Here is a 16,124-nt window from a genome sequence, read left to right on the forward strand (position 1 = left end):
TTTTTATGACATTTTGAGGCTGTTCTGAAAAATGATTTTTTTTGGCCGATTTTGACGCCTTACTATACTATGACCATTTTTATGACATTTTGAGGTCAAAAAAAATTTTGACTTTTTTTGGCCGAAAAAAACGCCTTACTATACTATGACCATTTTTATGACATTTTTAGTCCAAAAAAAAATGTGACTTTTTTTGTCCGATTTTGACGCCTTACTATACTATGACATTTTTTATGACATTTTGAGGTCAAAAAAATTTTTGACTTTTTTTGGCCGAAAAAAACGCCTTACTATACTATGACGTTTTTTATGACATTTTGAGGTCAAAAAAAATTTTGACTTTTTTTGGCCGACAAAAACGCCTTACTATACTATGACGTTTTTTATGACATTTTGAGGTCAAAAAAAAATGTGACTTTTTTTGTCCGATTTTGACGCCTTACTATACTATGACCATTTTTATGACATTTTGAGGCCAAAAAAAAAATGTGACTTTTTTTGTCCGATTTTGACGCCTTACTATACTATGACCATTTTTATGACATTTTGAGGCCGTTCTGAAAAATGATTTTTTTTGTCCGATTTTGATGCCTTACTATACTATGACCATTTTTATGACATTTTGAGGCCGTTCTGAAAAATGATTTTTTTTGGCCGATTTTGACGCCTTACTGTACTATGACCATTTTTTCATGACATTTTGAGGCCAAAAAAAAATGTGACTTTTTTTAGCCGATTTTGACGCCTTACTATACTATGACCATTTTTATGACATTTTGAAGCCGTTCTGAAAAATGATTTTTCTTGGCCGATTTTGACGCCTTACTATACTATGACCATTTTTATGACATTTTGAGGCCGTTCTGAAAAATGATTTTTTTTGTCCGATTTTGACGCCTTACTATACTATGACCATTTTTATGACATTTTGAGGCCGTTCTGAAAAATGATTTTTTTTGGCCGATTTTGACGCCTTACTATACTATGACCATTTTTATGACATTTTGAGGCCAAAAAAAAATGTGACTTTTTTTGTCCGATTTTGACGCCTTACTATACTCTGACGTTTTTTATTACATTTTGAGGTCAAAAAAAATTTTGACTTTTTTTGGCCGAAAAAAACGCCTTACTATACTATGACCATTTTTATGACATTTTTAGGCCAAAAAAAAATTTGACTTTTTTTGTCAGATTTTGACGCCTTACTATACTATGACCATTTTTATGACATTTTGAGACCAAAAAAAAATGTGACTTTTTTTGGCCGATTTTGACGCCTTACTATACTATGACCATTTTTATGACATTTTGAGGCCGTTCTGAAAAATGATTTTTTTTGTCCGATTTTGACGCCTTACTATACTATGACCATTTTTATGACATTTTGAGGCCGTTCTGAAAAATGATTTTTTTTGGCCGATTTTGACGCCTTACTATACTATGACCATTTTTATGACATTTTGAGGCCAAAAAAAATGTGACTTTTTTTGGCCGATTTTGACGCCTTACTATACTATGACCATTTTTATGACATTTTGAGGCCGTTCTAGAAAATGATTTTTTTTGGCCGATTTTGACGCCTTACTATACTATGACCATTTTTATGACATTTTGAGGCCAAAAAAAAATGTGACTTTTTTTGTCCGATTTTGACGCCTTACTATACTATGACCATTTTTATGACATTTTGAGGCCAAAAAAAAATGTGACCTTTTTTGTCCGATTTTGACGCCTTACTATACTATGACGTTTTTTATTACATTTTGAGGTCAAAAAAAATTTTGACTTTTTTTGGCCGAAAAAAACGCCTTACTATACTATGACCATTTTTATGACATTTTGAGACCCAAAAAAAATGTGACTTTTTTTGGCCGATTTTGACGCCTTACTATACTATGACCATTTTTATGACATTTTGAGGCCAAAAAAAAAATGGACTTTTTTTGTCCGATTTTGACGCCTTACTATACTATGACCATTTTTATGACATTTTGAGACCCAAAAAAAATGTGACTTTTTTTGGCCGATTTTGACGCCTTACTATACTATGACCATTTTTACGACATTTTGAGGCCAAAAAAAAAATGGACTTTTTTTGTCCGATTTTGACGCCTTACTATACTATGACCATTTTTATGACATTTTGAGGGCGTTCTGAAAAATGATTTTTTTTGTCCGATTTTGACGCCTTACTATACTATGACCATTTTTATGACATTTTGAGGCCGTTCTGAAAAATGATTTTCTTTGGCCGATTTTGACGCCTTACTATACTATGACCATTTTTATGACATTTTGAGGCCAAAAAAAAATGTGACTTTTTTTGGCCGATTTTGACGCCTTACTATACTATGACCACTTTTATGACATTTTGAGGCCGTTCTGAAAAATGATTTTTTTTGTCCGATTTTGACGCCTTACTATACTATGACCATTTTTTTGACATTTTGAGGCCTAAAAAAACGTGACTTTTTTTGGCCGATTTTGACGCCTTACTATACTATGACCATTTTTATGACATTTTGAGGCCAAAAAAAAATTTGACTTTTTTTGGCCGATTTTGACACCTTACTATACTATGACCATTTTTATGACATTTTGAGGCCAAAAAAAAATGTGACTTTTTTTGGCCGATTTTGACGCCTTACTATACTATGACCATTTTTATGACATTTTGAGGCCAAAAAAAAATGTGACTTTTTTTGTTCCATTTTGACGCCTTACTATACTATGACGTTTTTTATGACATTTTGAGGTCAAAAAAATTTTTGACTTTTTTTGTCCGATTTTGACGCCTTACTATACTATGACCATTTTTATGACATTTTTAGTCCAAAAAAAAATTTGACTTTTTTTGTCAGATTTTGACGCCTTACTATACTATGACCATTTTTATGACATTTTGAGACCAAAAAAAAATGTGACTTTTTTTGTCCGATTTTGACGCCTTACTATACTATGACCATTTTTATGACATTTTGAGGCCGTTCTGAAAAATGATTTTTTTTGGCCGATTTTGACGCCTTACTATACTATGACCATTTTTATGACATTTTGAGGCCGTTCTGAAAAATGATTTTTTTTGGCCGATTTTGACGCCTTACTATACTATGACCATTTTTATGACATTTTGAGGCCGTTCTGAAAAATGATTTTTTTTGGCCGATTTTGACGCCTTACTATACTATGACCATTTTTATGACATTTTGAGGCCAAAAAAAAATGTGACTTTTTTTGGCCGATTTTGACGCCTTACTATACTATGACCATTTTTATGACATTTTGAGGCCGTTCTGAAAAATGATTTTTTTTTTCCGATTTTGACGCCTTACTATACTATGACCATTTTTATGACATTTTGAGGCCAAAAAAAAATGTGACTTTTTTTGTTCCATTTTGATGCCTTACTATACTATGACCATTTTTATGACATTTTTAGTCCTAAAAAAAATTTGACTTTTTTTGTCAGATTTTGACGCCTTACTATACTATGACCATTTTTATGACATTTTGAGGCCGTTCTAAAAAAAGATTTTCTTTGGCCGATTTTGACGCCTTACTATACTATGACCATTTTTATGACATTTTGAGGCCAAAAAAAAATGTGACTTTTTTTGTCCGATTTTGACGCCTTACTATACTATGACGTTTTTTATGACATTTTGAGGTCAAAAAAATTTTTGACTTTTTTTGGCCGAAAAAAACGCCTTACTATACTATGACCATTTTTATGACATTTTTAGGCCAAAAAAAAATTTGACTTTTTTTTTCAGATTTTGACGCCTTACTATACTATGACCATTTTTATGACATTTTGACACCAAAAAAAATGTGACTTTTTTTGGCCGATTTTGACGCCTTACTATACTATGACCATTTTTATGACATTTTGAGGCCCAAAAAAAATGTGACTTTTTTTGGCCGATTTTGACGCCTTACTATACTATGACCATTTTTATGACATTTTGAGGCCAAAAAAAAATGTGACTTTTTTTGTTCCATTTTGACGCCTTACTATACTATGACGTTTTTTATGACATTTTGAGGTCAAAAAATTTTTTGACTTTTTTTGTCCGATTTTGACGCCTTACTATACTATGACCATTTTTATGACATTTTTAGTCCAAAAAAAATTTGACTTTTTTTGTCAGATTTTGACGCCTTACTATACTATGACCATTTTTATGACATTTTGAGACCAAAAAAAAATGTGACTTTTTTTGTCCGATTTTGACGCCTTACTATACTATGACCATTTTTATGACCTTTTGAGGCCGTTCTGAAAAATGATTTTTTTTGGCCGATTTTGACGCCTTACTATACTATGACCATTTTTATGACATTTTGAGGCCGTTCTGAAAAATGATTTTTTTTGGCCGATTTTGACGCCTTACTATACTATGACCATTTTTATGACATTTTGAGGCCGTTCTGAAAAATGATTTTTTTTGGCCGATTTTGACGCCTTACTATACTATGACCATTTTTATGACATTTTGAGGCCAAAAAAAAATGTGACTTTTTTTGGCCGATTTTGACGCCTTACTATACTATGACGTTTTTTATGACATTTTGAGGTCAAAAAAATTTTTGACTTTTTTTGGCCGAAAAAAACGCCTTACTATACTATGATGTTTTTTATGACATTTTGATGTCAAAAAAAATTTTGACTTTTTTTGGCCGACAAAAACGCCTTACTATACTATGACGTTTTTTATGACATTTTTAGTCCAAAAAAAAATTTGACTTTTTTTGTCCGATTTTGACGCCTTACTATACTATGACCATTTTTATGACATTTTGAGGCCAAAAAAAAATTTGACTTTTTTTGTCCGATTTTGACGCCTTACTATACTATGACCATTTTTATGACATTTTGAGGCCGTTCTAAAAAATGATTTTCTTTGGCCGATTTTGACGCCTTACTATACTATGACCATTTTTATGACATTTTGAGGCCAAAAAAAAATGTGACTTTTTTTGGCCGATTTTGACGCCTTACTATACTATGACCATTTTTATGACATTTTGAGGCCAAAAAAAAATTTGTCTTTTTTTGGCCGATTTTGACGCTTTACTATACTATGACCATTTTTATGACATTTTGAGGCCAAAAAAAAATTTGACTTTTTTTGTCCGATTTTGACGCCTTACTATACTATGACCATTTTTATGACATTTTGAGGCCAAAAAAAAATGTGACTTTTTTTGGCCGATTTTGACGCCTTACTATACTATGACGTTTTTTATGACATTTTGAGGTCAAAAAAATTTTTTACTTTTTTTGGCCGAAAAAAACGCCTTACTATACTATGACGTTTTTTATGACATTTTGAGGTCAAAAAAAATTTTGACTTTTTTTGGCCGACAAAAACGCCTTACTATACTATGACGTTTTTTATGACATTTTGAGGTCAAAAAATTTTTTGACTTTTTTTGTCCGATTTTGACGCCTTACTATACTATGACCATTTTTATGACATTTTGAGGCCAAAAAAAAATGTGACTTTTTTTGTCCGATTTTGACGCCTTACTATACTATGACCATTTTTATGACATTTTGAGGCCAAAAAAAAATGTGACTTTTTTTGTCCGATTTTGACGCCTTACTATACTATGACCATTTTTATGACATTTTGAGGCCGTTCTAAAAAATGATTTTCTTTGGCCGATTTTGACGCCTTACTATACTATGACCATTTTTATGACATTTTGAGGCCAAAAAAAAATGTGACTTTTTTTGGCCGATTTTGACGCCTTACTATACTATGACCATTTTTATGACATTTTGAGGCCAAAAAAAAACGTGACTTTTTTTGTCCGATTTTGACGCCTTACTATACTATGACGTTTTTTATGACATTTTGAGGTCAAAAAAAATTTTGACTTTTTTTGGCCGAAAAAAACGCCTTACTATACTATGATGTTTTTTATGACATTTTGATGTCAAAAAAAATTTTGACTTTTTTTGGCCGACAAAAACGCCTTACTATACTATGACGTTTTTTATGACATTTTTAGTCCAAAAAAAAATTTGACTTTTTTTGTCAGATTTTGACGCCTTACTATACTATGACCATTTTTATGACATTTTGAGGCCAAAAAAAAATGTGACTTTTTTTGTCCGATTTTGACGCCTTACTATACTATGACCATTTTTATGACATTTTGAGGCCAAAAAAAAATTTGACTTTTTTTGTCCGATTTTGAGGCCTTACTATACTATGACCATTTTTATGACATTTTGAGGCCAAAAAAAAATTGACTTTTTTTGTCCGATTTTGACGCCTTACTATACTATGACCATTTTTATGACATTTTGAGGGCGTTCTGAAAAATGATTTTTTTTGGCCGATTTTGACGCCTTACTATACTATGACCATTTTTATGACATTTTGAGGCCAAAAAAAATTTTGACTTTTTTTGGTCGATTTTGACGCCTTACTATACTATGACGTTTTTTATGACATTTTGAGGTCAAAAAAAATTTTGACTTTTTTTGGCCGAAAAAAACGCCTTACTATACTATGACCATTTTTATGACATTTTGAGACCAAAAAAAAATGTGACTTTTTTTGTCCGATTTTGACGCCTTACTATACTATGACCATTTTTATGACATTTTGAGGCCGTTCTGAAAAATGATTTTTTTTTGTCCGATTTTGACGCCTTACTATACTATGACCATTTTTATGACATTTTGAGGCCCAAAAAAAATGTGACTTTTTTTGGCCGATTTTGACGCCTTAATATACTATGACCATTTTTATGACATTTTGAGGCCAAAAAAAAATGTGACTTTTTTTGTCCGATTTTGACGCCTTACTATACTATGACCATTTTTATGACATTTTGAGGCCAAAAAAAAATGTGACTTTTTTGTCCGATTCTGACGCCTTACTATACTATGACCATTTTTATGACATTTTGAGGCCTAAAAAAAGGTGACTTTTTTTGGCCGATTTTGACACCTTACTATACTATGACCATTTTTATGACATTTTGAGGCCAAAAAAAAATTTGACTTTTTTTGTCCGATTTTGAGGCCTTACTATACTATGACCATTTTTATGACATTTTGAGGCCGTTCTGAAAAATGATTTTTCTTGGCCGATTTTGACGCCTTACTATACTATGACCATTTTTATGACATTTTGAGGCCAAAAAATTTTTTGACTTTTTTTGGTCGATTTTGACGCCTTACTATACTATGACCATTTTTATGACATTTTGAGGCCAAAAAAAAATGTGACTTTTTTTGTCCGATTTTGACGCCTTACTATACTATGACCATTTTTATGACATTTTGAGGCCGTTCTGAAAAATTATTTTTTTTGGCCGATTTTGACGCCTTACTATACTATGACCATTTTTATGACATTTTGAGGCCAAAAAAAAATGTGACTTTTTTTGGCCGATTTTGACGCCTTACTATACTATGACGTTTTTTATGACATTTTGAGGTCAAAAAAAATTTTGACTTTTTTTGGCCGACAAAAACGCCTTACTATACTATGACGTTTTTTATGACATTTTGAGGTCAAAAATTTTTTTGACTTTTTTTGTCCGATTTTGACGCCTTACTATACTATGACCATTTTTATGACATTTTGAGGCCAAAAAAAAAATTGACTTTTTTTGTCCGATTTTGACGCCTTACTATACTATGACCATTTTTATGACATTTTGAGGCCGTTCTAAAAAATGATTTTCTTTGGCCGATTTTGACGCCTTACTATACTATGACCATTTTTATGACATTTTGAGGCCAAAAAAAAATGTGACTTTTTTTGGCCGATTTTGACGCCTTACTATACTATGACCATTTTTATGACATTTTGAGGCCAAAAAAAAATGTGACTTTTTTTGTCCGATTTTGACGCCTTACTATACTATGACGTTTTTTATGACATTTTGAGGTCAAAAAAAATTTTGACTTTTTTTGGCCGAAAAAAACGCCTTACTATACTATGATGTTTTTTATGACATTTTGATGTCAAAAAAAATTTTGACTTTTTTTGGCCGACAAAAACGCCTTACTATACTATGACGTTTTTTATGACATTTTGAGTCCAAAAAAAAATTTGACTTTTTTTGTCAGATTTTGACGCCTTACTATACTATGACCATTTTTATGACATTTTGAGGCCAAAAAAAAATGTGACTTTTTTTGTCCGATTTTGACGCCTTACTATACTATGACCATTTTTATGACATTTTGAGGCCAAAAAAAAATTTGACTTTTTTTGTCCGATTTTGAGGCCTTACTATACTATGACCATTTTTATGACATTTTGAGGCCAAAAAAAAATTGACTTTTTTTGTCCGATTTTGACGCCTTACTATACTATGACCATTTTTATGACATTTTGAGGGCGTTCTGAAAAATGATTTTTTTTGGCCGATTTTGACGCCTTACTATACTATGACCATTTTTATGACATTTTGAGGCCAAAAAAAATTTTGACTTTTTTTGGTCGATTTTGACGCCTTACTATACTATGACGTTTTTTATGACATTTTGAGGTCAAAAAAAATTTTGACTTTTTTTGGCCGAAAAAAACGCCTTACTATACTATGACCATTTTTATGACATTTTGAGACCAAAAAAAAATGTGACTTTTTTTGTCCGATTTTGACGCCTTACTATACTATGACCATTTTTATGACATTTTGAGGCCGTTCTGAAAAATGATTTTTTTTTGTCCGATTTTGACGCCTTACTATACTATGACCATTTTTATGACATTTTGAGGCCCAAAAAAAATGTGACTTTTTTTGGCCGATTTTGACGCCTTACTATACTATGACCATTTTTATGACATTTTGAGGCCAAAAAAAAATGTGACTTTTTTTGTCCGATTTTGACGCCTTACTATACTATGACCATTTTTATGACATTTTGAGGCCAAAAAAAAATGTGACTTTTTTGTCCGATTCTGACGCCTTACTATACTATGACCATTTTTATGACATTTTGAGGCCTAAAAAAAGGTGACTTTTTTTGGCCGATTTTGACACCTTACTATACTATGACCATTTTTATGACATTTTGAGGCCAAAAAAAAATGTGACTTTTTTTGTCCGATTTTGACGCCTTACTATACTATGACCATTTTTATGACATTTTGAGGCCAAAAAAAAATGTGACTTTTTTTGTCCGATTTTGACGCCTTACTATACTATGACCATTTTTATGACATTTTGAGGCCGTTCTGAAAAATTATTTTTTTTGGCCGATTTTGACGCCTTACTATACTATGACCATTTTTATGACATTTTGAGGCCAAAAAAAATTTTGACTTTTTTTGTCCGATTTTGACGCCTTACTATACTATGACCATTTTTATGACATTTTGAGGCCGTTCTGAAAAATGATTTTTTTTGTCCGACTTTGACGCCTTACTATACTATGACCATTTCTATGACATTTTGAGGCCAAAAAAAAATGTGACTTTTTTTAGCCGATTTTGACGCCGTAATATACTATGACCATTTTTATGACATTTTGAGGCCGTTCTGAAAAATTATTTTTTTTGTCCGATTTTGACGCCTTACTATACTATGACCATTTTTTTGACATTTTGAGGCCGTTCTGAAAAATGATTTTTTTTGGCCGATTTTGACGCCTTACTATACTATGACCATTTTTATGACATTTTGAGGCCAAAAAAAGTTTTGACTTTTTTTGGTCGATTTTGACGCCTTACTATATTATGACCATTTTTATGACATTTTGAGGCCAAAAAAAAATTTGACTTTTTTTGTCCGATTTTGACGCCTTACTATACTATGACCATTTTTATGACATTTTGAGGCCAAAAAATTTTTTGACTTTTTTTGGTCGATTTTGACGCCTTACTATACTATGACCATTTTTTTGACATTTTGAGGCCAAAAAAAACGTGACTTTTTTTGTCCGATTTTGACGCCTTACTATAGTATGACCATTTTTATGACATTTTGAGGCCAAAAAAAATGTGACTTTTTTTAGCCGATTTTGACGCCGTAATATACTATGACCATTTTTATGACATTTTGAGGCCGTTCTGAAAAATTATTTTTTTTGTCCGATTTTGACGCCTTACTATACTATGACCATTTTTTTGACATTTTGAGGCCGTTCTGAAAAATGATTTTTTTTGTCCGATTTTGACGCCTTACTATACTATGACCATTTTTATGACATTTTGAGGCCGTTCTGAAAAATGATTTTTTTTGTCCGATTTTGACGCCTTACTATACTATGACCATTTCTATGACATTTTGAGGCCAAAAAAAAATGTGACTTTTTTTAGCCGATTTTGACGCCGTAATATACTATGACCATTTTTATGACATTTTGAGGCCGTTCTGAAAAATTATTTTTTTTGTCCGATTTTGACGCCTTACTATACTATGACCATTTTTTTGACATTTTGAGGCCGTTCTGAAAAATGATTTTTTTTGGCCGATTTTGACGCCTTACTATACTATGACCATTTTTATGACATTTTGAGGCCAAAAAAAGTTTTGACTTTTTTTGGTCGATTTTGACGCCTTACTATATTATGACCATTTTTATGACATTTTGAGGCCAAAAAAAAATTTGACTTTTTTTGTCCGATTTTGACGCCTTACTATACTGTGACCATTTTTATGACATTTTGAGGGCGTTCTGAAAAATGATTTTTCTTGGCTGATTTTGACGCCTTACTATACTATGACCATTTTTATGACATTTTGAGGCCAAAAAATTTTTTGACTTTTTTTGGTGGATTTTGACGCCTTACTATACTATGACCATTTTTATGACATTTTGAGGCCAAAAAAAAATGTGACTTTTTTTGTCCGATTTTGACGCCTTACTATACTATGACCATTTTTATGACATTTTGAGGCCGTTCTGAAAAATGATTTTTTTTGGCCGATTTTGACGCCTTACTATACTATGACCATTTTTTTGACATTTTGAGGCCAAAAAAAATGTGACTTTTTTTGTCCGATTTTGACGCCTTACTATAGTATGACCATTTTTATGACATTTTGAGGCCAAAAAAAAATGTGACTTTTTTTAGCCGATTTTGACGCCGTAATATACTATGACCATTTTTATGACATTTTGAGGCCGTTCTGAAAAATTATTTTTTTTGTCCGATTTTGACGCCTTACTATACTATGACCATTTTTTTGACATTTTGAGGCCGTTCTTAAAAATGATTTTTTTTGTCCGATTTTGACGCCTTACTATACTATGACCATTTTTATGACATTTTGAGGCTGTTTTGAAAAATGACTTTTTTTGGCCGATTTTGACGCCTTACTATACTATGACCATTTTTATGACATTTTGAGGCCGTTCTGAAAAATGATTTTTTTTGTCCGATTTTGACGCCTTACTATACTATGACCATTTTTATGACATTTTGAGGCCAAAAAAAATTTTGACTTTTTTTGTCCGATTTTGACGCCTTACTATACTATGACCATTTTTATGACATTTTGAGGCCGTTTTGAAAAATGACTTTTTTTGGCCGATTTTGACGCCTTACTATACTATGACCATTTTTATGACATTTTGAGGCCGTTCTGAAAAATGATTTTTTTTGTCCGATTTTGACGCCTTACTATACTATGACCATTTTTATGACATTTTGAGGCCAAAAAAAATTTTGACTTTTTTTGTCCGATTTTGACGCCTTACTATACTATGACCATTTTTATGACATTTTGAGGCCAAAAAAACATTTGACTTTTTTTGGCCGATTTTGACGCATTACTATACTATGACCATTTTTATGACATTTTGAGGCAAAAAAAAAACGTGACTTTTTTTGTCCGATTTTGACGCTTTACTATACTATGACCATTTTTATGACATTTTGAGGCCAAAAAAAAATGGACTTTTTTTGGCCGATTTTGACGCCTTACTATACTATGACCATTTTTATGACATTTTGAGGCCAAAAAAACATTTGACTTTTTTTGGCCGATTTTGATGCATTGCTATACTATGACCATTTTTATGACATTTTGAGGCCAAAAAAAAAAGGACTTTTTTTGTCCGATTTTGACGCCTTACTATACTATGACCGTTTTTATGACATTTTGAGGCCAAAAAAAATTTGACTTTTTTTGGCCGATTTTGACGGCTTACTATACTATGACTATTTTTATGACATTTTGAGACCAAAAAAAAATGTGACTTTTTTTGGCCGATTTTGACGTCTTACTATACTATGACCATTTTTATGACATTTTGAGGCCGTTTTGAAAAATGACTTTTTTTGGCCGATTTTGACGCCTTACTATACTATGACCATTTTTATGACAATTTGAGGCCAAAAAAAAATTTGACTTTTTTTGTCCGATTTTGACGCCTTACTATACTATGACCATTTTTATGACATTTTGAGGCCGTTCTGAAAAATGATTTTTTTTTTCCGATTTTGACGCCTTACTATACTATGAACATTTTTATGACATTTTGAGGCGAAAAAAAAAAGTGACTTTTTTCGTCCGATTTTGACGCCTTACTATACTATGACCATTTTTATGACATTTTGAGGCCGTTCTGAAAAATGATTTTTTTTGGCCGATTTTGTGCCTTACTATACTATGACCATTTTTATGACATTTTGAGGCCAAAAAAAAAAATGGACTTTTTTTGGCTGATTTTGATGCCTTACTTTACTATGACCATTTTTATGACATTTTGAGGCCAAAAAAAAATGTGACTTTTTTTGGCCAATTTTGACGCCTTACTATACTATGACCATTTTTATGACAATTTGAGGCCAAAAAAAAATTTGACTTTTTTTGGCCGATTTTGACGCCTTACTATACTATGAGGTATTTTATGACATTTTGAGGCCTTTCTAAATTATGACTGTTTTTGGCCGATTTTGACGCCTTACTATACTATGAGGTATTTTATGACATTTTGAGGCCTTTCTAAATTATGACTTTTTTTGGCCGATTTTGACGCCTTACTATACTATGACCATTTTTATGACATTTTGAGGCCAAAAAAAAATGTGACTTTTTTGTCCGATTTTGACGCCTTACTATACTATGACCATTTTTATGACAATTTGAGGCCAAAAAAAAATTTGACTTTTTTTGTCCGATTTTGACGCCTTACTATACTATGACCATTTTTATGACATTTTGACATTATTTATTTTTCTCCAGCCGGTTTCTCGGCTAATTTGACCCCCTGAACGCGTACAAAAACCAAACTTTGCCCCAAATTTTCCCCCGATGAAAGTTCTTGTTTGACACTTTACGTACAACCGAGTGCGGCCAAACGGTTCTGTAGCACCCCCTAGAGTGTGAAAATATTCCAAGTAAGACCCATGGACTTGAAATTCGGTACACAGATACATCACGCCCATACGAGAAAAAAAGTCTTTTTGAGGAAAGTTCTACGATGTACAGGAAGTCCGTCATTTTGGAAAAATGCCACCATTCTGCATTTCGCACAGCTTGTACTTTAACAAACTCGTCCTAGGAGAATGGTCCGATCATGCTGAAAATTGCTCTGTTTGCTCTTAAGGCCTTCATGACTAAAAGTTGTGAAAAGCTTTGGTCTGGGTTTCTCAATCTGGCTGTAGCGAAATTGACCCTTCGCCAACACACAGGAAATAGATATATTTGTGCCTGTATCTCCCACATATTTCATCCAATGTGGATCAAATTTTACAGTCATGTTGATCATGTAATTCAGAAGAGATTGATGTACTGACATCATGATACAGAAATAGCGCCAACTATAGGGAATAGGAAATATTTAGGAAATATTTGTATTTTTCATGTAGTTGAAATGTCTACACAAATTCTAAACAACACTAAATGCTACGTAATTTACAAATAACACACTGTCCATTAAACCAAATTACATGTTTGCTCTGCACAGATAATCAGGATGACCTTCACACTCTCAACTCATTTATATGCTCATATGATGATACACTCATAGCGCCCCCTGCTGGGAGGGAGCCATGTCTTTGCTGTTGCTGTGTACTGCTGTGCTTCTCTGGGGAGAAGAGCAGGAGAGAAGAGAGGACATAGGAGGACTCTTGTGTGTGGCTGCGCTGGCTGCGACTCCCGCGGCTCACAAGGGGTGCGAGGGTCCGTCCATTGCTGCTTGCAGCTTTAATTATATATTACATTGTTAGAGTAACTCTGGTGGTGTGATTAATAAAAGAGGAAATACAAAAAGCTGACAGATAAATACAGCTTGTGTTTTTCTCTGTATTGTAGTTAAGTAGACATATAAAATAGCATTAAATGGAAATAATGTACAGTACATTATACTTAAGAACTAAAACACTTAGCTACTTTCCACCACTTGACAAAATGTGATGTCAAAGTTTATAATGACATAATATAGAGCCCTCTCTCAATAAATGCAGTTCATAACTGTAGTTCATAACTGTAGTTGCCAAAGTCCACATACAAAGGAATCTCCACAGAAAAGTTTAGAGGTTAAAAATACCGAAGCAGCTGAGAATTTAAAATAATGGAAATACCGATCTCAGTGTCCATACCCACTATATGAAGTATAGGCACAATAACAGGAATGCCTTCCAACATAACAGCCCTGCAGATGTTCTTTTGGGGAAGCTTGCAGTGTTTGTTTTTTGTTGAAAGAGATGTGAATTCACCTTGGTGGTAATTTCAGAAGCCATAAGTTGTAAATTGTACAAAAGAGCTCAGTCTTGACTTACAGCAGTCTCAGTGAGGGTCTGCTTTTCCAATGGAGTTCTCTTGTGTTTGGCCTTTGTAGTCATTTTCACTCTGCCCTCGCCGTATTATATAATTTTGAAGTGTTTGCAACTGATGCACCAGCAGTTCAAGCAGCAATTATCTGGCCTCTTCACATACGCACTGCTACCTTGCGATTTGCTGTTCAGCCTAATGACTCACTTGGGTGGCTGCCTTTGTAATTGTGATTTACAATAGTCAATGCCTTAAAGGCTCCTGTAGAAGCTGAAAATGCTGCAAAATGCTGAGCATGACTTAACCAAGAGCAGATAGGTAGGAAGAAGTTTAATAATTTTCCTATAAAACATACTGTGATTCAAACTCTGCATCACCAGTATCATTGATCATTACCAACACACCACAGTACTTTAAAAACAAATCCTTTTCTTAACATTTGTTAACTTACTCATGTTAGCCCATACACCAGCTCATACTGTACCACGGTGTGTTATGGTGGCTGCCTTCCTGCAGTCACAGCCTGTCTCCTCAGTCTCTTCCATATGGGCAGTTTAGTCTCCAGTCCAAGTGATTTTGGACGTCTTTGGTCTGAAAACCACAGGCCATGGAAACATGGTGACAAGATTCAAACACCAGGCCAGACCACCAAGTGATGGTGAATCAAAGCCAGGTCCTTTTCACTGTGAAGCAACAGAGCCACCATCTGAGCCACAGAACCGCTAATTTAGGAAAACAACAACTGTAAAAAATTAGGTGTGGGTTTCCATCAAAAACCCGTCAAGAGCAGGTGTTGTTTTCCCTTTGATACTTTAGTCTAAAACCTCCAAAGCTCTCAGAGGAGACTTCCCCACATTGTGTCTAATTAATTTTCTGATGGGTTGTGAAAAGCACTTCCCCCTTGTAGCGAGCAGAGTATCATCAGAGCAGGAGAGGAGGCAGCATGTCTTGTGATTTCTGACAGCTTGTGTAGGAGTGTGTGTGTGTGTTCATTACACAGCACGTGTATTCTGGCAAGAGAGAGTGAGAGAGAGAGAGAGAGAGAGAGAGAGAGAGAGAGAGAGAGAGAGAGAGCAAAAGGGGACAGAGAAAGTTAATGAGTAGTGATGAAACTGACAGAAACCCTCGGAGAGGAGAATCCTGTTGTATGAAACACAAATGAGTTTTCTTTATTCATCATTCCTCAACGGTGAAGTATCAGCAATTCAGTATGGCAAAAACTACATACCCCTCATGTCGGGTAATGAGACAATGCCTGATTCCACGAGTTGTATTATGTCTGTTGAAACAAACCCTATTACAGATAATATCCCTGAAGCTCCGGCTTGCTGCGTTAGCTGCTGTGGGCAGGAGGAAGCGGTAAATTGGGACACACTGTCAGAGATTTCTCATGTCTGAACCAGCCACCCCTTTGTCTCCTG

At 33.4% G+C, this 16,124-nt stretch overlaps 1 protein-coding gene across 1 annotated transcript in view; it reads left to right on the top strand.

The window, feature by feature from the left end:
- The window catches only part of LOC121180648 (protein Dok-7-like), a 58,684-nt gene that overhangs the window by 38,829 nt on the left and 3,731 nt on the right, over positions 1 to 16,124 (top strand). The window lies entirely within an intron of this gene.

Source organism: Toxotes jaculatrix, chromosome 4 (genome assembly GCF_017976425.1).
Source record: "Toxotes jaculatrix isolate fToxJac2 chromosome 4, fToxJac2.pri, whole genome shotgun sequence".
Taxonomy (NCBI): Eukaryota; Metazoa; Chordata; class Actinopteri; family Toxotidae; genus Toxotes; species Toxotes jaculatrix.